General features: G+C 30.7%; 1 protein-coding gene across 9 annotated transcripts in view; it reads left to right on the top strand.

Moving 5' to 3' along the window:
• LOC108567921 overlaps window positions 1-23,185 on the top strand; it is an 88,834-nt gene extending 65,649 nt beyond the window's left edge. For 3 of the 9 annotated variants that reach the window (XR_001891273.1, XR_001891266.1, XR_001891274.1), the window contains 2 exons: window positions 9,442-9,652; window positions 22,603-23,185. The gene's annotated coding sequence lies outside the window, so the exon portion shown is untranslated. Of the gene's footprint in view, window positions 1-9,441; window positions 9,653-15,793; window positions 17,313-17,783; window positions 18,727-22,602 lie in introns of those variants that run through there. The other 6 variants (XR_001891267.1, XR_001891268.1, XR_001891271.1 and 3 more) reach the window with 4 other exon arrangements.
• The last annotated feature ends 3,562 nt before the right edge of the window (window positions 23,186-26,747 follow it).

The raw sequence follows: 26,747 nt of genomic DNA, 5'->3' as shown, positions 1-26,747 counted from the left end.
ATGTATGTATATGTCTGCTGCGTTTGTATGGATGTACATGGGGAGAGTTGGCCTCTTGGTCGACCGACTTGAAAGAGAAAGACGTGTCCGCTATAACCAAGACAATCTCCTCAAGGATTCGCGCTTCTTCCAATCCATCCATCCAACAATTCTTCAGATCTAAAGTTTCACGACTTAATGTCGAACAAATATATACCCTTTCAGTTCCACCCATTTTATAATATATATAATAAATCTTCCCTTTTACCAAGATAATTAAATACCGTTATGGATTAATGATGCGTCTCCACTTGTCGGATCCGTACAAGAATCCACTTGAAACATCGCGGATTGATTTCCTAGAAGAGTCGCGATATCTCCTTCCCATTGGGAGAGTACACAAAAAAAAACGGAAGAAATATACACACAAGAATCGCCCGATCTTTGAAATCCAGAGCAAATAGAAATTGATATCTCGAAGATTTATCTTCGTCGACTCGATTAATCATCCGTCTGGAATTATTCACCGGATTTACTACTTTATTAAGTTCTACCACTTTTTGCTGCCTCTGCTTGCTGCTGCTGCGCCTCGATCCGAAGTCGTAAATCACATTATAATACTCTGCGAATCGTTGCAAATGTCTGAAAATTATTGCTGCCTGCATTTTAATCATTTCGTCGTTCAAAATTGAATTGATCTTGGCGTACAAAGTATGATCAAATCTTTATTACAGTCATTACTTTTCTGATCATTTCACTTTATTTTATTTTGTTGCATAAATAAGCAGTGCGAATTTAATAAATGCATACAAGTTGCTCACTACGCAATAAGTTTATGTAAGTACAGTCAACATTTGAATAACACGCTTTCGTGCTATTTAAAACCGTGTTACTTGAATATTTTACTCAAGGACTAAATACATACAAAAATAAACCGCATAAAAGAGACCGGACTATAGTGAATCCGGATTGATCGAAACCGAACTATGCAAGGTATTGCAGTACACTATACTTTACTTTAAAAGAAAACGTGCAATTGAGGTACCGTGTTATTCGAAACTGTCTGTAACTCTAGTATCATGTTATTCGATGATTGCCTGTAAAACAACTAAATCTTCTTAACAAAAAATAAAATGCTGCATCAAAAAAGTTAGTTAATTAATTATAATATTAACTAGTAATTAATGTAAATAATATATCAAGATTTGAATGGAAGAAATAGAAAAATTTTAATAGTTTATAAACCTATTACCTATTTTGGTAAAATAATTTTATTCACTCCGTTAATCTCGCATTTTTTTTGTTCTCAACATTATTTTGAAATTATCAAATGAATTACCTCAAAAATAATACCGTACGTAGGCTATGTAATTACGTAACGTATAATTTTGGGTGATTTTTTATGTGTGTGTCTATTTTTTTTATTTTTGTTGCGGTCTCTATTATTTTGTTTCAAAAAGCCGCTCCAGCTTCGAGTCCTTGACATAGTCAATTACATTTAACATTGCACACTCGCATTGTTCTTGTAGGACTTCACTTTGAGAATCACGCATGGCAACTGTGCCTACTCATTCTCAATTGTATTTTTTTCTCTCCTACCGTTTCCCGTCTGCACGAAAACATCAACTTTTGTGCGTGTGCAAAATTGCTCAGCTGCGATTTACGAATGACGATTCGTAGGCTTTCAAGTTAGTTACATTAATTTATACGTGATCACTGATTATTACGCAACTGTTTCAATTCAATCAAGATTCACCGTAAATGGAGATCGTGCAAATGCATTTTGATTGAATATGATTACCAGGAAGCAGAACTTGATAATATTTTGTAAAATGAAAGAAAAATGGTAATTGTGATATTGCTTTGTTGATTAAATTTAAAAATGGATTGTTTCGTAATGAATGCAAAAGTACAGTACTTTAAGTATTCAGTTTTGTACAAAATACAATATAGAGTGAAACCTTGCATAATGATCACCTCGCTTAACGAGAAAAATGAATTGTAAGAAAAATGACTCGCATAACGAGTGACGATGAGAAGAGAAGTCCCGGATTGCACGTCTACTTTATCATGTTTAAAACTTGTGTACACGTATTATGTGAGGTTCCACTGTATATTTATAAGTCAGGATGTTTAGTATTTAAAATAAATTCTTAAAAGTTTGTACACAATTTTTTTTTATTCATAAATGATCGTTTTCTTTATACATGTTTCTATTTGTGCGGTTTTAAAGTCCTCAATTAGTCCGGTTTAGAACAATGCGGAATCGATTATCCGGACTATTAACTGAATTATGATATTTGGTAATCTTTCGAGATATTCTATAATAACTATAGTAATTTAAACGCGACCAAATATGGTCAAGTCTCCTTGACGAATTCTTATTAAAAAAGTGTTGTAAGTTCATGATGATGATGATGCAATAGCAAATAAACAAATATGTAACGCACAAATTGCAAGCCAACATCATCAAATTCAACGGAATTTTGCCACGTCTTTGCTTGTTGGCTTTGTGAGATTTCTAGTTTTAGATCCGCACCGATATTCGCTTGCGTCGGTTATGTTTGTAGCAACTGAACTACGCCGACAAAAGGACTTGTAATGCGCTAAGCACATCCGATAAACAACAATCGTGAGAAATATTGCAGAAAGGATGTCGCACCCTTTATCATGCCATTTTTATTACGAACTCCGTTACTGCGGAAGTGCAGAACTTGCTTCGATATCTAAATAGACCCGCTGCTTGAAATTCTGCATTTTTTTTCTATAATATTTATGTTTGACTGTTTTTATTTAGCATTTTTTAACCATATTTATTTTCAGTTGTATTATGACCCAATTGCTAAGAGTATTTTGACATAAGGTGATAGCTGTCATTTCGCGATTCATTATAAAATTTAAGTGACCCACATTTGAGAATCCCTGATATAGCTAATAATAACAGGATGTACAGTATATTCTACCCAATTGTTTATAATATTTAAAAAATCGGGAAAGAACCGACTGAGACCTAAGAATATTTCACTAGTCCATAGCTTTGACGCAAGGTGACAGCTGTCATTTCATGTTCCAATAAAACTTTAATATTTTATGAAATATGTATACGTGTATTACAGTAAAACCTTTTTTTGTGTGGTAGATATGGACCGCATAAAAAAGCGCACAAAAGAATATTTGATAATATCTGAAAATGAATTTCCGATTGATTAATCGAAGATTAAACGTCAATTTCAAATGTAATTGTCTTAAATGTAATTGATAATAGCATGTATACTCTTAGGCAGACATTGTATTTGGGTCTTCTCTCTTTGTGAATTTTATTTAGAAAATAAGTTCTCGTTTTACGAATTCCTGCAGAACGAAATAACAAAACTATCACAATTTTTGTCTATTATTTGATGCTTAAATATATTAAATATTTAGTAAAAAATAATTATCAATTTAAGTTTTCTCGCTTTACGAATTAATTCATAAACGCATTTTATAAAAACATAATTCATTTTAGTGTGAATGAATTTCTTGCTTGTAATTTTCCTCTACATGTAATAATTTTATAAACTAATTCATTCGTGTATTTGAAAATTTGAAAAATTATATTATGGTAATATTACACTGTATAAAAAAATAGAATTCATTTCAAAGAAAACGAGTTTCCATTTTTTACGATTTCCAGTTTTACGTAATGATATTTGAACCAAATTAATTCATGGAAATTAATTTTAGGCAAATGAGTTCTAGTTTTACGACTTGTAACTTTAATTTAACAATATTTGAAACAAATTATATCGCAAATTATTATTTAACTCTTTATAACTTCATTTTTAGTTCGCATAGTTTCGGTATATTATCCTGGATTATTTGTAAGCAAACAAAAAAAGACTTAACTGAAACTAAATTTAATTTGTTTCAAACAGGACTGTTGGAAGCAGGACTATGCTAGGTATTGCTTATTGTATTCTCTCTTTAAAATGAAGAACATATGTTTAGAAAATGAAATTTAATTTCACAAATTCCAAATTTTACGTAATCATTTTAGGAGTGAATTAATTTATTAATTAAGAAACGAGCACTAGTTTGGAATTAACTGAAATTATCCTAATTAGTATAATTTATGATTAACTATTGTCCGGTATTTTGTAACAAGTGTAATTCAGTTTCGAGTTTCATCCTCTTAGTAATGATCAAACATTGCAAACAGACAATTGAATAAGGGCAGGTAAAAACACTATAGAAATGGAGAGCAATCCGCAAAACAGGATTAAAAATGCAAGCGGCTCAACAATGGAAGCATAAAATATTCCGGTTTTCTGCTTTTTTGCCTTCTTCTTTCGGACATACGTTGATCTCTCTGTCAGACAGGAGCTATTGCATAAATCCGGTTGATGTTACGTTGAACAATGCAGTAGCATTGTATGATTTAATACTATTAGCGAAAGGGTAGACGATGTTCGATGCGGGGTGATCGGGCGGTGTCCGTTGGAGGCTGCAAATCTCTTTGATTTATGCAATTATAAAAGTTGAGGCGGAAGTTAGCGGGATGGATGGATGATGCATCCATCGGTCCGTTTAGACTTTGTATTGAAAATGTGATTGGCGGCAGTTTGTTTGATGTATTAATAGCTTCTGATTAAGGGATTTACTTTGCTGCGATGGGATTGGAGCGAATCGACCTACTATATCAATTAGCCTGAGCAAACTTCAAAAGAACTCACCTCGAAATTGATGTCATATGCACTTTATATGATAGCAGAGAGCTTTCATTACCGGTATCATATTTTAAGAGCAAGATGTTTATATTAAACTACGTATATAATAGGAAACGACAACTTAATTTTTTGTATAAACGTTATATCTTTCTGAGAGGAATTCTCCCATATATTTTCTTAACTGTTTCCAGGTGAAAGGTCGCATTTAATAATGGTATACTAAAAGCAAATATTTTCCAACTCACGTATTCAAAGATTTTCTTGCATAATATGGACATACTAATAATAATAATATTGAAACAGTTAAATATTCATTAATAAACACAAATAAGACATATTTATATAACCATATTAAAAAATAATAATTAACTGTTAAAAGGGGCTATTGACCATATAATATCATTAAATATAGTAACAAGGGCGACTAATGGCCGAATGGTTAATTCGCCCAACCCACGTACCACTGGTCACAGGTTCAATTCCTGGTCAAGCCAGGCCCTTTGTGAGCCCTCTCGGTGCTTGCTGCAATAGGGCCATCGTTCATCACAGATAGACAGTCAAATGAATGAGGTTCAGCATATGGACCTTCAGCCAAGTTGATGGACAATGACGGTGTTAAGGAATCGCAGAGCATCAATATACTACTGAAGTTAACCTACAAGACGACAGCCAACCAATAAATAAAAATCAAAATTATCATGATGGTAACTATCCACCAGGAAAGATTATCCATTTCATGCTAACCGCGATCTTAAATTTACTCAATGTTCACATTGATGAACAAATATCCAATCTATTTAAAATATAAGTAACTCAGTGGGTTCTTGACTTACTAATAAATAATAAAGCAATCGAGATATCAATTATGTATACTGATCACAATGGAAGATAAAACTGTACAAGCTATTAAAGTATAATAAAGCAAAATTGAAATGTCTCTCTGTATGCTATAGCATGTTACATTGTAATACAAATGAGAGTTGTAAATAACGTACGATTTTTCTTTGAAGTCGATAATAAAGTTTTATCTGTATAGAAATTTTACATAAATTATGCATAATGAAAGGTAAAAGCAAACAATATTGTAAAATCGAGATAAAATAATATCGTAAAATTGAACGTCGAGGAATAACGAAACTCATCGTGTTTTAACATAGATTTTAACATAAATCGAAAACAAATATAATATAGAAAAAGTATACAAACCCAACAATTCCATATAAATAAACATACAATATGAACCTTAGAAAAGACTATGGCCCGAGGAATATCGACCTTTGGCTGTCCGGGAAATCAGGAATATTATTATCCCACTATTATTATTAAATAACAATTTAATTTTGCAAAAATCCATCAAATTATAAATTGAATATAACACGATATAGACAAATTAAGCAATAATTCTAAATAACATTTAACCAAACGATTATGGCTTAAGCTATCTGCCCGGAAATTTATTAAAAACATTGTCGGATTTACATATTATTTGTTCAATGGATTTTTCAATTATAAAAGTTTTCAGAATTAAATATTATTGATTAGTATCAACAAGAAAAGTTCCAATTAATATCAATACATAAATTACAATATATTTCAAAAGAAAATGCATTTTCATTATAGATTTCATTATCGTTTTTATTTAATTAAGAAGTATTCATTACTCTACTTAAATTACATTAAAAATAGAAAATTTAAATAATTGTAATCTATGACTTATGAACCCGACTTACGAACTCCCGGACTTTCGAACACATTTCTAAAAGCTCTAACTTGTTATAAATTTTTTTATCTGTTTTATTGCGTTTGTTTCTTTTGTCGTTTTTTTATTAAATAATTGTGAATTACATAATAATTCTACATTGAAAGTATTTGTAAGTAAGTATTTTGTTAATTTTAAACTATTTGATCAAATTTATGCAGTCAATAATACGGAATTTAAAATATATAAAAGTAAAAACCATGATAAAGTGTGGTAAGATAAGTATATTTTGAAATTTTTCAAATTCCCCCAACTTACGAACAAATCCGACTTCAGAACAACCCTTTGGAACGGAACTAGTTCGTAAGTCGGGTGATACCTGTACTTATACAGAAATACCTCGCTTAACATAACAATATTATATGAAACAAACTAAATTTACCGATTACCCGGACTATTGCCCAACAATTAGAGCATAAATGAATACAATATTTTTGATATTGTAGTGTATAAATAAAAGTAGTTAATTAAAGTAAGTATTTGAAATTTAAAAATATAGCAGCAGCATAAATGAACAGATATTTTTGATTATGTTGTAATTATAAAACAGGACAAACATTTGGATAATGGGTCGAAAAAAAAATGCGGATGTCAGGTGATTCCTGTCCAATAGATCCTAATACAAACATTCTATTTATAACATCTGCTGAAAAGAAAATACAAAAAAAAATAAGTATCCTGATGGTATAGCCCCCCACGAGCTTCCTATGATTTGTCCTTGGATGTGCAAATCGGGTGAGGCGCGCCTTCCAAAATATGCGACTCGAGGCTGCTCAGTTAGTATTGAAGTCTTGTTAGTTAATGTTTGTGTATTATTATTACTATCCGCCTCCTATTTTTTTTTTTTTTGCAAATAGTCTCGCATAATACAAACACACACATACACTCGGAAACAGACACAGTCATATACGCACGTGGGGACAAGTTTCTTGAACCTCCTCATCCAAGGTTAATTTATTATGAAAATTCACTTCGCTATCGTCGCTTCGACGCGTAACAAATCATTTGTTTTGTGTAAGTGTGCGTCTCTGCATGTGCGAAAATCGTCGTGTCCAATCCTATCGAATCGCTTTTGTCGTGGGTGCCTTTGTGATTCAATCGTTTCACATATGTAAGTAGCCTGCTGCAATCTTTATTACCGCTTTGTTCTGGATAATAACAGTTTTTCGTCGTTGTCGTCGATAAACATTTGCACAAATGACTCACAACTATCAAATAAGTAAATTCACGTAACGCATTGTTTCTTTTCGGTTTTATTTTTAATTAGTTTTACGATTGTTCATTTACTTGCACGAAAGGTTGACAATAAATTATCTCTAAAAAAAAACGCAATGCAAGCAAATGCAATTAATAATGATGCTTTGTTTTTCAATATTTATTTTTTTTACTTTAGTAATCTTTTGTTTGTACGAATGTTGTGCTTAATTTCGAATCGCAATTCCTTGAATTGCCTCTATGAATTAAATTCCACTTTTGTTTGCCACGGAACAGGAAAACACGTATTACAATTACATAATTGTTGCATACATGTTATCGCTGCTAATTGCTTGAAACATTTTGTTTTTAAACTTTTCTTTGTTGCAAAATATTATTTTTTTCTTGTTGTCATTTTCTTCCAATTACATTATAAATCATACAATTTTCTGTATATAATCATATTGAAGCTAGAACTCCAGTAAAGTATAATTCTAATTATATATTAGATTAGAATTACACCAATTAATGCAAAATGTCAATATTTTAATTTAAATAATAATTTTTCAGTAATTATAGTAAAATATCAAGTAAATAACATATGTTAACCTAACTTATCGTATGCCGAGAGAATGACAACCTAACCTAATTATGCTATATGCCACATCACTCAGATATGTAAAAATATAAAAAATGACACTTTATATTTGCCAGTTTACAAAAAAACAATACTTATAAATTAAACATTCTTACCCAATAAATGGAAATAATTAATTTAATTTTATCTCTAAGTAAATTATTACAATATAAAAATTACTGTTTACAAAAGTTTTTGCTATAAATTCATATCATAAATTAGTCATTAATTTTCTTGGAAATAAGCATTTTATTTATCCGAGTCTGATAATTCAGCAAAAAAATAATAATCTTCAGTGTTTACAATTTCCTTTCTCTCCGTTTCTTGGTATTACCCAATAAAATCCTATTGCCCCTAATTCTTATAATGTTCTTTGTTTCGCAATAAGTCATTTATAATTTCTGATTTCGTGACTTCGAAATCACATACGCATTAACTCTAGAAATACAATAATATAAATATTACGTCTCTTATATTCTGTATCGTAATAATAACAAGAATCTGCTTACAGGATGTGATTATTTACATAAATATAAATAAACACTATTTTATATTTACGTTTTTTTTAATTATCGAGAATTTCTAACATGTTTTTCCTTTTTTTTTCTCCCATCACGTCTTAACTGCAGGATGCATTTATAATCACAATTCGTATTTACATTTTTCGTTCCCTATAAGAATCACAATTTAATTCTCGATTAGAGACGATTATTGCCATCAGCTGTCAGCATAATCGTACACTATTATAATCTCTTCTAGCGAGGCACGAATCCAGCCAACATCAGTGTCAGTGGAAACTGATTTTATTATTGACTACATTCATATTCTAACGGTACACAATTATATCTATTTTAGCAAAATAATGTATTTAATATTGCTGAGATATGATTTTTTTAATTAAATCACAGTTTTAATACTTATTTCTCTAATTAAGTCTTAATGCAAGTTAACAGTTAACATTCTATACAAAATAGGTTTATATTATATTATAGTAAATATTTCCTTATATATACTTATATTTTATACATATTTACAATAGATACATATCAAAGCGATATATAAAATAAGTTAATAAATAGTGAACAAAATGTATTGAATTTATAAAAGAAACATGCAAAAGGATAGAAAAAATATATTAATAATTTTATTTTTATTTCTTGTTCCAGATCTCAACTATTAAAAAGAAACAATGGCATCACCTTGTAATAGATGCTTAGTTGAACTACTCCAAGAAACTATTACATCTTGCCTACTAGGCTATTCAAACTGAAACTAGAATATGGGCTAGCTAGACTATCCTGTAACTAGTATGGAATATTTGAAACTTCCGAACTGAAGGAATTGAGACAAAGCCAGCATTCAAACCAGAAAAATGGCGTAAGTAAATTTAGTTTTTATTTAATTTCAAATCAGTTTGGGTTTAAAAGGAAACATAATTACTGTGGGTAAAATATGATCTGAATAAATGCATTTTGGAAGTGGTTTTTGATTAATTATAATCAGTACAACTAATCTCGCGATTAATTGCTGCATGTCACGAAGCACCATTAAAAGCAAACTTAATCACTTCTCGTGTCACGAGAACTACTTGCTCGACTATATTATATAAAAAAAATATGTTTGGACGTTTAAAGTAGTTGTAAACGTCCCAAAAAGTTAGAACGATTTTTGTTGCTGCGGACAGTTTACGTCTCAGTGGATAGCAGATATTACAGTATTCTTTCAAAGAGTTGCGTTTGAAATGATGTATGCATAAGACGTGACTACCGATGTGCAACGTGTCCAATGCACATGACCTCCCAACACGAATTTACCGCTCAATACGAACATTATTTCTTTTCGTAAATGGGATTGATATTTACTCATAAATTTATGATTATAGAATACCTCGCTTAGTACAGGTAATCGGTTCAACCTATTTCCCGGTCTGTTTAAAACCGAATTAAAGAAAAAAAAAACTATATTTTTTGTATAATATTTTGTTAATATTTTATTTTATTCACTTAAAATTTAATTTGTTTTGAAATTTTCAAACCGCACTATGAAAGGTATTGCTGTATTATTTTATCCGTTTAAAAATATAATATATGAAAACAAAAAAAAAAGAGTTTTATGTTAACAAAAATTCAATATATTGTCTACGTCTTAACATATAGAGATTGTATTTGATACACAGTGATATTAGAGATATTTTATAATACTTAGTAGTAATCTCTCATGGGAGTCGTTCCAAGAGATAAAACATATTTTCACAGCTTTCCGGTTTATGGAGCATTTGCATTCCATAAAATAGTGTTCCTTTCCTTCATTGACGACTATAAAATCGTAGAGAGTGAGAGAGAGATAACTTTTAAAAGCTTCTCGAATAGCCTCGCTCGGAATCGATTTGTTTGATTACTACTTAAAGTGAAGCTTTTGGAAAATTGCGGTTATAAATCCCTTTAGTTCCTGATTGCTTCCCAAAGTGCAAGTCTATCTATAGATGAACAAAATATATAACTTAGTTTCATTCAATCGTACCGTTTTTACTACATCTGTCCAGATTTTGTTCATGATTTATAATGTTTATGTAATGCTTGTAATGAATTTCAGTTCAGTTCAACAGCTCATTTTTTTAAAATTTAATATCATGTACTATGAATATGTTAAATTATGAAATAACTTATTAAATAATAATAATAATTTATTGGCCAAACATCGATACATAAGAAGAGAAAAAAAAGTACAATTTATACATAAACAAATTTTAATATACAATAAAAATTTATATACTAATAGGCTGGCCAAAGGGCTAACTTATTAAATTATACTTGAACATTTATATTACAGATAATATTTTAAATCAATGTTTCCTAAGGTATGAATGTTTTAATCTTCAATCTTAATATCATTAAAATAGGCACAGTAAGCATTCAGTTAACGTACATATATTACGCTAAATGATGTAAACTAATTAGACTGTGAATTCACATTTGATAGCATACATTACTCGGTTTTTGTTTCACACGCATCTATTTGTTCTCTTGAACGTACTTGACATTCACACGAACGAACAGTTTGATTTTTCTTTAGAAAAACAGAATGGTTCAATTTGACTACACAAACCTTATACTTTTTGGGGATACATATGCATCTCTTTGTTCGCACGAACGTACTAGATCAGTGTTTCCCCAACTCTCTTTTTCATGGCCACACCTAAGCCTTTCTTATGCCCCTATGTAATATATACGCTATATGGTTAAACTCTGGACCAGTTCATTTTTGAATTGCACCTGTGGATTGAGAAACACTGTTAGCACGGTGTTATTTCTACTTTTCTTATAATAAGTTTTAGAAGAGCATACTTTTCGTATATCACGCAACTCTTTGTTTGTACGAGCGTACTCAATATACACACGAACGCTCAGTTTGATGTTATTTATTTTTTTCCTACAACAACTTTTAGAGAAATTGAACTGTTCAATTTGACTACAGAAGAATGCACGTACGTACAAGACATTCACACGATTGCACAGTTTGATGTTATTTTTTATTTCTAGAACGAGTATTAGAATAAAAGAACGTTTATTTCAAGAAAAATCCACATTTTATTCGCACAAACGTACTCAAAATGTTTGATGTTATTTCTTTTTTCCTGAAACTAGTTTAAAAAGTAACGGTTTAATTTGACTACAGAAGCCACATACATAATATGAATGCACCAACGACTAGTTCGTAGAACATTGTACATTAACTGTGTTAGTGTATCATAAATAATCTTGTACGTATTATCGAAATACGCCAAAAGTATATACATTAAGTGAGCGTTGACTGTATTATATGTGATGAATTGAAGATAAAATCAATGCTTAAATGTACATTATATATGATATTAGAATAATTGCAATATTAATGTAAAGATCAAGTATTCAAGTGACTATTATCCGAGAGATGAAGGCGATGTAAGTTATTTATTTGCTTTGCGCAAACAAATATATGCGTAAGCCGTAGTGAACTTTACATTGTCGGAATTGATATGTTAAATTGCCTGTTTTACGAATGCAACGAAGAGAAGAGAGCTCGATGCAAAACTGTACACGAGCTTCATTAAATTTACATTATGGAAACGTGTTCGTGGTCGTCCCAGTAATTTAAACGTTTTAAAACTGGATGCAGATTTCAAGGGGGAAAAACGTGAAGCGTTTGGGAAAAAAAAAACAAAAGGAATTATTTGACTGCGCCTCAAAAGCGTGATTAAATAATACACTTTTTCTGTTATGTCTACCTTTGCTTTACGCGCAGTAAATACGTCTGTTGTTCTTTTTATTTATATATATATATATGCTTTCCCCTTTGTTTTTATTGCCACCGCTCGATAAATTCGGTATGGCATGGCTATAGAAATATTATGGCTTTCGCAGAATGCATATTACAAAAATGAAACGGCAACAGCAGTTTATTTTATTTTAATTATTTCCTTTTGACGGCCGCAGTCTAGACGTGTTCTGGATGAACAGTCCTAGTTTCTTGCTGTTTTCCGTTTGGACTATTTTTATTGTTTCCTAAGTTTCTTTATTTTTCTCTCTATTTTCCAACATATAAGAATGACTGTGAGGACAGGAAAAGAAGATGATGCACTATTTTCCGTGGGTGGTTTACCTTCTTTTTTTGTTATTTAACCATTATTACGTGAGTCCATAAAATTTCGATGGAATTGGGCAGAATCGAACGTCGTTTATTATCATGCCACGCCTCGGACGCGTCCATTCATCATTTCAATTTATTACATTGTAAATGTATTTGTTGGGTTTTGGGTCATATCAACATTTTTACAGCACTGAAAAATTGCTTTTATAAAAAAAACTGAAACAATTTATTATTGCATACATTTGACCCTTGTCACGTATATTTACAATAAAAAAAACTTATTTAAATACAGTAATTATTAAAGATTAAAACATGAAAGTAAATCAGATGTGAGAACCATAAGTGGAGGAGATCGCGTTTAGTAATGATTCGGAACGAGTTTTGAGAAGTATGGATTCAATTATGGAATGCAATTAAAATTATTATGCGGAGGCTCCGAGCGGGAGCAAGTATATATTCAATTTACGCTATATTCCTTAGACGAACTTTTTTTGGTGTTCGAAGCTATAGCAAATTGACCGCGATTAAAGCTAGTTTGCATCGCGTCTCGGCCCCGTTTTATTTTCTAATTAAAAAAAGCTCCGAGTTAATTAGGAACTAGCAGTACCCGTTTCTAATTACTATTTACGTTAACGTATCTATGGATAATCAAATTACACGCTTATTTTTTTTTTAATCTTATTAGATGAAAATTAAAATAAAGCCTGTGCTAACTGCATCTACAAGATTAAAATTTAATTTCCATAGAATATTTTTATTACTGTTAGTTTCGTTTTTACGAAATAAAGTCAGAAGATGTCCCACAAGATATAGATGTTACTGTCAATATTCTTTATAATAATTGGATATTTCATTAAATTCCGTTTTTTGTTACTTAATTTATATAATATTAATGTTATTGCATACTTTAATTAATTATTATGCAAGAGACTTGATTTGATATTTTCAAACCAGATTATAGTGAATCCGTACTGATCGAAGTTATGATCATTCTTGCAACATTATTAGAATTTCATATACAATTTAAATATTAACAAACTTATGAACTGAACATAATATTGGAACTTATCTTATAAAATATATGTTTTTTAATAAATCGGTTTTAATAAAAAGTGTAAGTGATTGTGAGAAATAGTTTATTTTAGTGGTGAATACAAGTTGTTTTAAAAGTGAGTAGTGTAAGTGTCTTTATAATTAAAACATTTTGCATAGCAGGTTGATGGAATAGTGAAGTATGCACCTGGAAGACATCCTCTTTGGTGATCGGAGTAACTGGGGACCACCCTGTGTCCACTGTTCTCATTTACCTAGTGAACACAGCTGGTGGTATCTCAGTAGCTCCTCACCGCAACCACAGCTCCAGGTGCCGGCGATGTCATCTAGCGACGCGACGCCGCAACCAACGACTTACGACGACGGACGTCGCGGCGCCCTCTTGACGTCAGTCGTTACGCAACGTAAAAACTGCAAATGCATATTCTATCAACTCGACTGGATTCGATTTTCAATGCATCTAGTACACTATTTTTACCATATATTGCAGTTGTTTGTTTTTTATATATTCACAACTAGCTTCGTAATTTATTCCCGACCAACTCTTTAGGGTTATTTTGTATTCAAGTAGATTTAAGTTTCAGGTTATTTTTAAGATGACAAAATAAAAGTTGTAAATTATTACCACACGAAAATAGATGTTTTATTGTACACAGTTCAAAACAATAATATTATTCGAGAATCCCAAGAATTTTCAAAGTATAGTATAATATAAACATGTACGTTTGTAATCAATAATTTTGTTACTCCCAAGATCTATTTTTTTATCTTGACATCAGGTATATTTCATACTTCTTAGAATTACATGTAAATATTTTTAATAAAGCCATTTGTGATTGATGAAAGAAGTATTTTTAATAACTATATTTTATTTAAAGCAGATTTTAATAATTGCATATCTTACTAAAATTTAGTGCTGTAAAATCTACTAAATTAAAACCTAGTTTCAAAATATGAAAGTATTTTTCAATTTAAATATTTTCATATCAAAACTAACTTAATTAACCTTAACTCATTGTTTTATCAAGTTTTGTAATTCTGAATATTCTTTAGATGTAATCGACAATTTATGAGAGTTGGAGAAGTTTCAACAATTACTTATTACTAGCAATTTGCTAAAAGTTATTAAACTTGATTTTAAGAAAAACTGATTCAATCCTATAAAATGTTATTGCTAAGTGTTAATAAAGAAACGTTATAAAGGATATAAAGATTGTTTACATTATATAATTATTTATATTTTTACCATAGTTTTCAGATAATAATATATATATTGTCGGACAAATTACGTATTTCATGTATTTAATAATGAATTGTTTTATTTTGCGAAAAATTACCTTATAAAAAATGCGTCTTATAGTCGGAAAAATACGGTATTTACAATCTATATTAAAAGAATATTAATATCTTGTAAATGAAAAAATGTTGTATTTATTTCTAGATTTATGGACACGTCAATTTGACGATTTTAGATGCAGTGTTAATTACGACCTTTAACTGTTCTCATTTTTAAATATATAATAATTTGTGTTGTAATTGCAATTCTACTGAATCTAAGAATGGAGAGAAATGTTTTCAATCATTTCAATTGTCTAACTAATGGTGTTCTGGGTGCTAAGTTCTGAACGTTTAAAGTGCGTTTGGTTTATATCGTTTATAAAATTAGATGAAAGTATAAATGGATGCAATTCACAGTTGAGAGAGAGAAATAACGTAATACAGAGTATGCGGGAGATGGGAATATTGTGTGAAATAATGGAAATGCACGTAAAAATAGTATGCGTTATATAAAGGATTCGGCACTAGAATGGGATTTGCGTTAAAATTAGACGTTTTCAGCTGGTCCGGGGGTGGATGAGAGAAAGACAGGTATTCCGGCGCGCTGTGACTCAAAGCAATATCTACGTATCCGCTGTATGTCGTGTGTGTGTGTTTGTATGTACGTGTGCATGCATCATGGCACACCGTGCGATCCCGATGAGACATTGTACCAGATGAGGTTGTCCATCAAAGCAAACACCTGGGCAATTTGGGACACGACGCGAATACCCTCCCCGCGCCTCCAACAATACGCAAAACAAGAAAAGGAGAGAAAAGATGGTAAAAACAATGGACGAACGAAGTAAGATGACGAAGATGAGTATAAGAATAAGAGCGGTAGCGGGAAGAAGAATTATGTGCTTTTGGCCCACTTAACCAGATTCTGATCTAAATTGGACGGTGCAAAATACCTATTTGTGGCCTTGCACATTTCGAATTGGTACGTTTGGCATTAGCCTGCTCTGCCAGACCGCACCGAACTCTCTCCTCCGCCGCGCGCGATCTCTTGCATAATGCAGAGTGTTATTTAGAGAGCAGCTCGTCCTGCTCAGCTGTTCCGAACTGTCGCACCATCAGTCCAATCTAAACCGTACAACCAACATACGACGTGTTCGTTTAGCACTAAACCAAATCAGAGGAGACCATCAAGATACCTCATCCAAAAGACAAAAAACAATACACCTAGTGGACAACAGTGGTTGTATAAGAAAGAACTCTAATACCAATAATCCAGTGCCGTTCTCTGCAGTGCCTCCTGTGCCATTATCAACTATTTATTTTAATCTTATAATTATTAACAACTGTGTTGGTTTGTTTCTTACTTTTTTTTTACATCTAATAACCCAATTATATTCATCCATTTACAACGAAACGTAAATTTGAGTATACTTTTTTCTTTCTGCTAATATAATGTTCTTTATATGTCCAATGACGATTCAATGTCATGCAATAATATCTGGGCCGCGCGGCTATATTGGTTGTGTCGCAAAATACTCAAATCTACACCTATTTCCTGCACTAACGAAAAAATCGAATAAATTGAATTGGAGATCGTTACATCATCGGTATCGATAGAAACGAACTGGAACCGGCGATTATTTTTTATTTTGTAACTCAACGAAAATGACTCATTGTTAATCTCGTTGCAAAAAGCAATTATGTAAGCATTTCATTTCATTCCATTTATATTTATTTTTATCGTTTGTTCTTTTTTTTTTGGCGTTGCGAGCATTGCGCGAACGCTTCAAAGAACATTGGTAATTAGACTCAATCTGCGAATTATCCGTGCTCCTCTGTTAATCAGTTAATTAATGGAAATTGCCTCCAAGGCCGATCCAATTCAATTTACGAAGTAAATTCCGTTTATATAGATTGCCTTTTTTTCTAACCACGATTTATTCCTTAATCGTCCCAAGAGATATTGAATTTGTCTTCATTTGAAGTTCATTTTCTTTACAATTATTATTTTCAATATTTCATTTGGACAAATTTCAAAGAAAAACGTGATTAAATATATTTTTTCATAATAACCATTGCACGAATTTCAATACTATTTACCTATTTTTCGGACTATAATACGTACCACTAATTAATAATAAGTCATTATTTTTTAAAGTAAAAGGTGCAACTTATGGTACGAAAAATTTAAAAAAACATTGTTTTTTGAGTAAAATAGCTTAATTAATATGACTTTTAATGCATGAGCTTGAGTAAATCGATTTCAGGATAAGAATCATTCTTTTTTTTTTACACTGTTGAAAGTATTCAATACCTCGTATATTCCGGCTTTGATCAATGGTTCTCTATAGTCCGGTTTCTAAGAGTTCGGGATGTAGCAGAAACCTATTACCCGGAATATACGAGGAATTGCTGTATTTTTAATAAGTTGATAGTTTTTCAATTTAGTATTCTCCTTTGAATGAATCAAAATCCTGAAATTAGATTGTGCTTATGGCTGTTAATTACTGTTAATTTAATTTCAATTCTCATTTGGTATTGATATTTGTAGGTGTTTCTCTGGGTGAGAGAAAAACAATGGTTGAAAAACTGCTCGCTCATCATCTCGTTCTCTCGCTCATCATCTCTATTCACCAGATTTCCGTTCGCTCTCTCTGTCTGTCGCACTCTTTCTTTCCGTAGAGTCAGATTATTCAAATTTGTTTTGAAACAGTCCTGGGCTGCGTGCCAGAAGCGCGTTTACACTGTTTTAACTGTTCGAATCTGTAAATGCACTATCTGGTACGACAATCCAGTACGCTAGTACCATCATTCTTTCTCTCATAAGAAGCGCGCACATCAACACTTATTTTTTTTTTGTTATTATTTCTTTATATTGTTTCAATATTTTGTATTATTTATTTAAGTTCTATTTATTGTACATGATAAACTGTATTGATTAAATTATGACATTATGACACATTTATTTTTAATTATCTATATTTGCTTCTAACTAATATTTATCATCAATTATATGAAATAACTAATTATTACTTTCGAACAGCATTTCTCAATCTTTGAATCGTGACCCAAACTTTACATTTGGAATTGGTCAAAAAATGACAGCTGTCACATAGTGTCAAAGTGCGCAAAAATATTCTATAAACAATTGGGACGCAGTACTTGGGACGCAAACGAGTATTTTGGATCAAGAGGCAAAAAGTTGAGAAACGCTTTACCTAGTTATTCCATATAATAACGATTGCAATTGGTGGAAAGTGTGTAATGAAAAATTTTCATTAACTAATTGAATTTTCTAAATCTAAAGAAATAAATTACAATCCAAATAATTAAAATTAGTTAGTAGTGACATGTAATGTAAATGAGTCCACTAACACTTGATATTTTTATAATCTTTAGTTAATACTTTATATTGTATAATGACATTATTTTATGTAATAACTAAGTAATTTGTAGACTAATTAGCTAAAGTATATAAATATTCTATAAATTAATTAGCGAGAACTAATTATAAAAATTACCCAATATTTAATATTTCTATTTAATTTATTTCTTATAAAACAAAAAACCCTTAGTGATATTTCTGAACGAGTGTAAATTGTTTATTTACCAAATGGTCCATCGAACGAATAAAACAACATACTTGTTTTTTGCTGAAAACGTGTTTAGATTTATGTGCTTTTATCGGCAATTACGTATATTTGAAGAGGGTTTTACTCTGTATAGTCCAAAGTAGCATGAAAATATATGGACTGTTAACGAACCAGCTCTCCGCTCTCTGAATTTTACGACAGGCAATAGAAAAAAAAAGGGATAAAAACTTGCCAGAGTTGCCTTGATGGATATGGAATTTAGGATTCTCGTTTGCAAAGAAAGTTTCCTCCGTATTACGGTTCAACTTCCAGTAATTTCCTTGCATTCGCAATATCAAATTCGCCGTTGGAAATAACCTTGGTCTTTAATTTTAGCTTCACCTATATTATCTTTACGTTTTGAGGCAATTTAAATTTCATATTTTGTTATTAATCTGTATGAGTGTGATTTGATTATCGCCTTTGGTGTAAATATAAAAGAAGTAATGCTGTGATACGATGGTAAAATGTACGTTCGTTTGAACGTCAAGTACGTTAGTGCGAACGAAGACACAAAAAAGTACAAAAAGGCGTATTTGTATTAGTTTAATTTAGCTTTTTGGAAAAACGAAATGTCTTATGGTATTTATAATATAAAGTTTATTAATTGGTAAAATTCATAAGTTTTCAATTGAAAGATTTGCTTTACGAAAACTTCTAAATTGTTCAGTGCTCTGAAGTTATGAATAATTAATTCTATTTGGCGAATTTTATGTAGAGGACATTTGAAGGATATTCGCAAATAAACTGATGTCCATTATCGATCTCCTCTATCGAATGCCATTTCTTCGAGGAATTTTAACATTGAGAAAATAATATTTATACGTGCTATTATTGTATGCTCTGGCACAAAAACAGTTTCCTAATTAATCTCTCCTAAAACAAATGCATTGTTCCGCATAAAATTTCCACGCCGTTCCACATCCCCCCTACTCCAAGGCATTATGCAATATTATTACAGACACGTGCATAATTGCGGTAGAGTTCATTTATCAGCAGTGCCAATTATACTCATGTTTATTGGCTAAACGTCGGACAATCTAAGCAGCGTGTCGTGTCTCATGAATATATTTTTTTTCTCGAATAATTTTGTAATATTAGTGTACTTTTTGATAAGACGTAGTTCAACTTTTTTTAAGAGAATTCGTTGATTTATTAATTTAAGAACATGCAATTTGACTCAGATTCTCCAGATTTTCCTTCTATCTTAATAGTCTATTACAAATTATAATATAATTTATAATGACACCTTTGATTTATACAATTATTGTAATTAAAAGTATAAATTATGTGTAATTGACATTATTTATACTTTTAATTACATTAAGTCTGAGTAGAATACTTATATTATCTACTAAATATTAATAACTAATTAATAAGAGAAGTATTTTTTTTTAAATTTAATCTTTTATATTTTATCATGTATTTTATGTATATTTAAATAAGAAAAAATGTGAAATAAAATGTTCATAAAGTCTTTTAAATATTTATGCCCTTGCATCAACATTGTGTGTTGTATACCGTACAATTTGAAACGGAACTAATCAAGTACTTTAAAACCACACATAATAATATACGAAAAAAAGAATGTGTATTAATTGTCAATTATAATTTAGTTTGTTTTGAAATTTTTGAAACTTATTATACTGAATCTACTTTGATTGAAGCTTGACATTACTGTATAAGAAAATATATTTTTTGGATTTATTGATGTTCTATGTATTAACCTTTAACTACTCGCGCCGGTGTAAAAAGTACACCAATTTTCTAAGAAATGATATCACATCAATATTTTCTTTCCTCCATTTATGACACTTAACGTAACCTATGCCCAAAGTGTTTACTAAATGCCAGTGCTATATTGTGTTGACTGCGTCTCAAATAAGTTGTTTTTATGTATTTTATTCTTGCTCTGCAATGTTGCTGATATCTTTACTTACGCTTATATAGAGCGCAATGACGACAATTATTATACAGAAGTTATTATATTAATGTATTACAAATTGTTATGAATCTAATAAAAAAGCATTAGTTAACTTGAAAAAGTTTTTTTCTGTCGTAATACAAACATGTAAGCACCTTGTCTGGCGGCAGTAATACATGTGGTGTATAAAATACACCGCGCGAGTAGTTCATAGAAATTTCAGTGCGCGAGTAGTTAAAAGTTTTTATATAAAAAAAAGTAAGAATAAAAACAAATTTACGTGTGAGACTTTCATTTGCCACCAAATAATGAAATATTGATATACCACATAAAATCTCACATAAATATAAAAAATGCATGGTATATTGTTTCTCTCTTATTTTGTACCATTTTCTTACTTTCTCTGGTTTTAAGAAATAATGAAAAGGTTAGGGAATCTACACTCACAAAGTGTCGTATAACCCAACAACTATTTAATATAATGAATACGATGATATCTGATTATCGTAATCGTACATAATTATATATTGAAATTACCAATGGAAATTACAAATTGCTATACGCAATTCTTCCATTGTAATGTTGATGCATCGCATCAAAATGAATAAGAGAATAACCGAAGTATAATTATTATGTTGCCTTTGCGCAATGTCGACGAAACACCGGACAAATGTATTTAGTTGAAACGGAACGGAAAGGGAAGGGAAGGGAATCGATTTGTCCAGTAATCGAAAAACACGACACGACCACTAAAATAAAGGTGTTGCAGTTCGCATCAATCATCCGTGAATGTCAAGAGTTCTACGAGAAAAGGTGACTGGAAATAAATTGAGCAAAGCGCAATTTCCTTACCACCCTTTTGACGTAATTAATGATGCAAAAGCACTTTGTAATTCGGACACAATTAGCTGACTTCATGAAATAATGAAAAGAATGAATTATAACTTCAGGATGATCCACTTTTTATTTAACCTCGATTATTTTCGTTTTCAAGACGATTATGTATTATGAAGTATTTGCCACTTGCTTAGAGTGTAGTTCAATTGCTTAATTATTAATTAAATACTCAATGTTCTTCATTATAAAACGCACCCCAAACTTATGAGACAATTTTTAGAAAAAATAAGATTATTTTATAAAAAACCATAAGATACACCACAATTCACGATTTTGTTTTAATGTAAAAAAGTACGTCTTATGATCAGACTCATAAATTACTTTGATTTAATTCTTATATGAAAAGAATATGTATGATGTAAAATCTAATTTTGCTTTAAATATAATTCAATTTAAGTTTTATGCTGTGTACTAATTACTATATTCTTGGACGTACATCAATTATAAATCAATTTCTTTACGTAAAAATATATAACTTTGGGTCAGAAAAATAGGGTAATTCAATTCATGAACGAGATTTTAGTAAGTGAATGTTCTTTTGGTTTATCGAAATATCCGTCTGCCCCATTTCCTCGGTTTGCGTGCGTAGATTTTTGCATGGGAATTTGCCACCGTCCGTCTCTTTGGAATGCAGCCAAATGAATATTGGCTCAATACTAATACATACCCGGTCGAGGGGTCTAATATTAAGTGCATGTCAGTAAGCCAGCAAAAATATGTTGGAAATTGATGAACACACCATTACAAGATTATACACATCGAAGGCACAATATGTTTTCTTTCCAAATACACGCGCGCCTCCAAAGAACTCTGTCGCACGCAATCCAACAAAGGTCATTGCAGCGTTACCTAACGAAGACACGATGAAAATCATCATATTAATTTGTTTTTTTTTCTTTCTTTTTCGTTTGTTCCAGGAAACGGATGACTTTGATCGATCGCTGCTGTAGAAGCGAGCCCGGGAAAGCAAGGGGCAACTTTTGAATCGTTGACCTCGTTGGACGTGCAGCAAATCTGTTGGAACGATGATAATTAAAAGAACGTAAACTTTGTGTGCAAATGTGTTTTCCAGGCGAGTATGATAATCGTAAACAATATACATTTTCTTATAAACTATACCTATTTTCTCCAAGATTTCAACTTCCCGTATATACAGTCTGCAGTCGCTTAACGTTCATCATTTTGATGTAACGTACATTATTTACATCGAATTAAAGTACAAATCCGTAAAAAAGTACAATTGCATCAGTTGGTTCTCCATATTGTATATTTGACATCTGTCATGAATTTGTTTGTGCAGGACAGCAAAATGTACGTTAGTATGAAAGTCTTGTACGTACATATAAATGCATGAATTTATATGCGAATTTACTATTTCAATAACATACAATAATTTGTCAACTGAACGCCGACTGTATATACTAATTATGTTATTTTTCAACAGTTTCCACTCGAAAGCATTCAACACTTATCTGATAGAAAATAATAATTGTTCCTAGTTTAATCGCATCAATAATAATAATTGGACAAAACTTCACTTCAATTAGAAATATTTAATAATAGAATACAAATATTTAATAATAGAAATTCAATGTGTTTCATTTTTTTTTATGAAATCTGCGACTAACGATGACAAAACTTTTATTATTAAATGTTAAGCATCGGACAATATCTGGATTACAGCAACTTTCTATATTAAAATAAGTTTGTTTTTATTGTGGGAAATAAGAATAGATTACCTGTACTAAATCTAATTAAAACAAAACTCATTTTATGCATCAAGGATTTGTATTTAATTCGTATAGAATATACAATATGTGCGCAAAGCGTTTAAACTTTAGATAAACTGTAATTATAGTAAAATATGCAATATATTGGTTTTCCAAATTATTACATTATGTAAGAAATTTTTGTTTAATTACAAAACACTATAGAGTGCCAGATGCATTTTTTGTTACATTAAGCATTCCAAATCTATATAAAGATTTACATTTTTTGTTGGCTTTACATTGAAATACGCTGGGTTTAGTTGCTCAATATGAAATTAAATGTCTAAAGTTTGTTTAATATGAATTTAGAAATGATACTTAATGAAAATATATATCGTAAACTGCTTTGTGTAGGGTAATTGAAAGGAGGAACGGACGGCGATGTGTCTCCTATGTAAAGGTATGGGATAACTATTGATTCGCTGTCGGCTGTAAATGTATTCGGATATAGCAATCGGCCAGTGTATTAGTATTAGTAGTAGTAGTACATAATACATAACTATCTAAGCATATACAACTTCTTTTTTAATCCGGACAGGGAATGGCTTAGCAGCAGGAGAGAAAGGACGTGCAAAAAGGATGAGGACGACTGGGGTTGGTGGTGTATTATTAAATCGGGAAGGGGGATCCATCCGGTGGTAATCTGAATGCATTGCGCGCACGTTAATGCTATCATCGGAGTTGCGGTCTTTTGTGGAGAATAGCGGGATATAATGCAGAGCAACTATATTTGGATTGATATAAATGGTGCAAGGAGAATGACGATATGGTCATATGCACAGTGGCAGTGTGGTTAGCTGGTTGTGATATCGAACCACGACTGCTACCCATACTGCCTTTGTGACTATGGCAAGAGCTACACTAATAAACAATCTAAATCACCTCATCGAATTCTTTACAACTCTCATATGTATATATTATGTATTCATAGTATTTTGTATTTTTTGTGTTCACGTTTTATTTCATCACAGTATTACTGTTTAGAACTCTTAGTTTATAGTTATTATCTAATTGGTATCAATTTTCAATTTTTTCACAATTCAAAGCATATTTTTGGTTAGGTTAGGTTGCAGAATATCCAACTACAAGGCGGACTTTCCATCTGAATATACAAAAGGAAAAATATTGATCATTAAATAAATAAAAATATTATTATATAACATATTTTCTTTCTTATTTAAATCCTATTTTTCAACAAACAGGTTAAAACACGTTGTAACCAATTATACAATAAAACCTCGCTTAACGAGTTTGATTGTTCCAAAATTTCCAGATTTTTACTCGTATAGTGAAACATATTAAAAAAAATAAACATAATATGTGTACACAAGTTTTAAAAATGATGTAGCAGGCACGCAATCCGGGACTTCTCTTCTCATCGTCACTCGTTATGCGAAACGTCGCTCGTTAAGAGGGTCATTTTTCTTACAATTCATTTTGCTCTTTAAGCCGAGGTACTAATAGTTTTGGAAAAAAAAAGTACCAAATATTTAATTTTATGGATTACGTCATATTTTTTCATCTACACTATCCCTTTTCTTCTAATAACAAGAAATAGTAAAAAAAATAGTATTCCTACGGTCGATACCACAAATGGAGACAATATTTGTTTTAAATCCATAAATGAAACTGTTTAAATAATTTGAACGATTTTTGTATGTAGATTGAAATGGTGAGAATTCCTCAACTATAGTATTAATTGTAAAGTCGATAACGAGTTATCGAAAGTTTATCAGTAATGTACTAGGACAGGAGTTGAGAACTTTTTTTTTAACTATTATTAACCCAAAATATATTTATTTACATCGATGTTTAATTTTTGATATAATAACATACAAATTGAGGCATTTTCATGTCAGAGCAATCTTCGAGTTCAAACAAATTTAAAATAATTTAATTGGTAAACGTTCTGATTACCCCATGATTTGTATGTTTACCCCATTTGGGGTAATTTACGCCGGTTTGTCGTACTATAAGCATTACTGACGATCCATATTTTCTATGAAGTTTTTTTTGTAAAATAAAGTATAATAGAAAAAAAGATGATAAGCACTGGCTAGTGACAATAGAAATAGGTGAGGCCAGTGACCAAAAATAACATTTTTTTTAACTATGTCTACTTTTGACAACTAATTCATGAACTATTGGCCTTAGCACCGAACGGCCTTAGAACGACGAAACAAATTGTTGTTTTCATTTATCTTATATTAAATCAAAATGCATATTTAATTACTTCATTTAGGAAGGACAATCAGCATCGCAGAGATACAGGTCTTGTATGCTGACGAAGAAGGGGAAAGGTTTTAGTGAGGTAAGAATCCCACAGTACCATGACTCCTCGTGGTCCTTATGTAAGGTTTCCTCTCCTCCCAATTTATCATCAAAATACGTATTCTAGAATCCTAATATATCTATGAAATCAATCATCAAAGCATTGAAAAGGTTGTGTATAAAAAAGAACATCTGATTTGGAGGAAGATCAGAATTATTATTGGATAAAACAATATTAATTAATAATAATAAATAACTGACAAAAAGACCTATATTCAGTATCCCTTTGCAGCAATTTAATTTAGTTTTATTTTTAATTATGTTATTTTTATATTTGTATTATGTTTGTTGCAATAAATATTATTATTATTATTTAATAAAAAATTTCATTTTTGTTTAAAAATTTATCTCAACATTATCGATCTCTGAAATACCACATTACGGTACGTATCCAAATATTATATAAATGTCTTCAATTACTATTAAAAAGTACTAATTTAGATAGTTCAAAGAGATTCATATTTAATTGCTTAACATAACAAGTCATGTCTATTAATAATTTAAAATAGTTGTATTATATTTATTAAATTGGCTTTCACCTCCCGTGGTACATTTAGTCTAATAATTATTATTTTCTGTAAATGACTTAACAATTTTATTTAAAAAAAAATAAAATCTACAAATAAAAGAAAACAGTGCTACTTTGTTTTATCCTTATTCCAATACAATTTATTTCAAATAGCTGTAATCTTAGGATATACGCAATTATATAATACACATAATACAGGATTATTATATTTTCTTTTAATACTTAGGGCGACATCTAGTGTTAATAAAAAAATATAAATTAAAGAAAATATGTCTTATAGGCAACTAGTTATATACTGCCGTTATAGAACGAGTAGGTCAAAACGTTCATTTCTTAGTAACTCTAGTAGATCAAAGTAACATAACCAATATGAATAAGTTATTGTGTTTTTGTTATTTGTGTTGACCGCGAAAAAGTAAAATCCAAGAGAAAT

The sequence above is a fragment of the Nicrophorus vespilloides genome, unplaced genomic scaffold (genome assembly GCF_001412225.1).
Source record: "Nicrophorus vespilloides isolate i.1.1-1 unplaced genomic scaffold, Nicve_v1.0, whole genome shotgun sequence".
Classification (NCBI taxonomy): Eukaryota; Metazoa; Arthropoda; class Insecta; order Coleoptera; family Silphidae; genus Nicrophorus; species Nicrophorus vespilloides.
The sequence above is the reverse complement of the archived record's forward strand: the minus strand, read 5'-3'. Positions and strand labels throughout refer to the sequence as shown.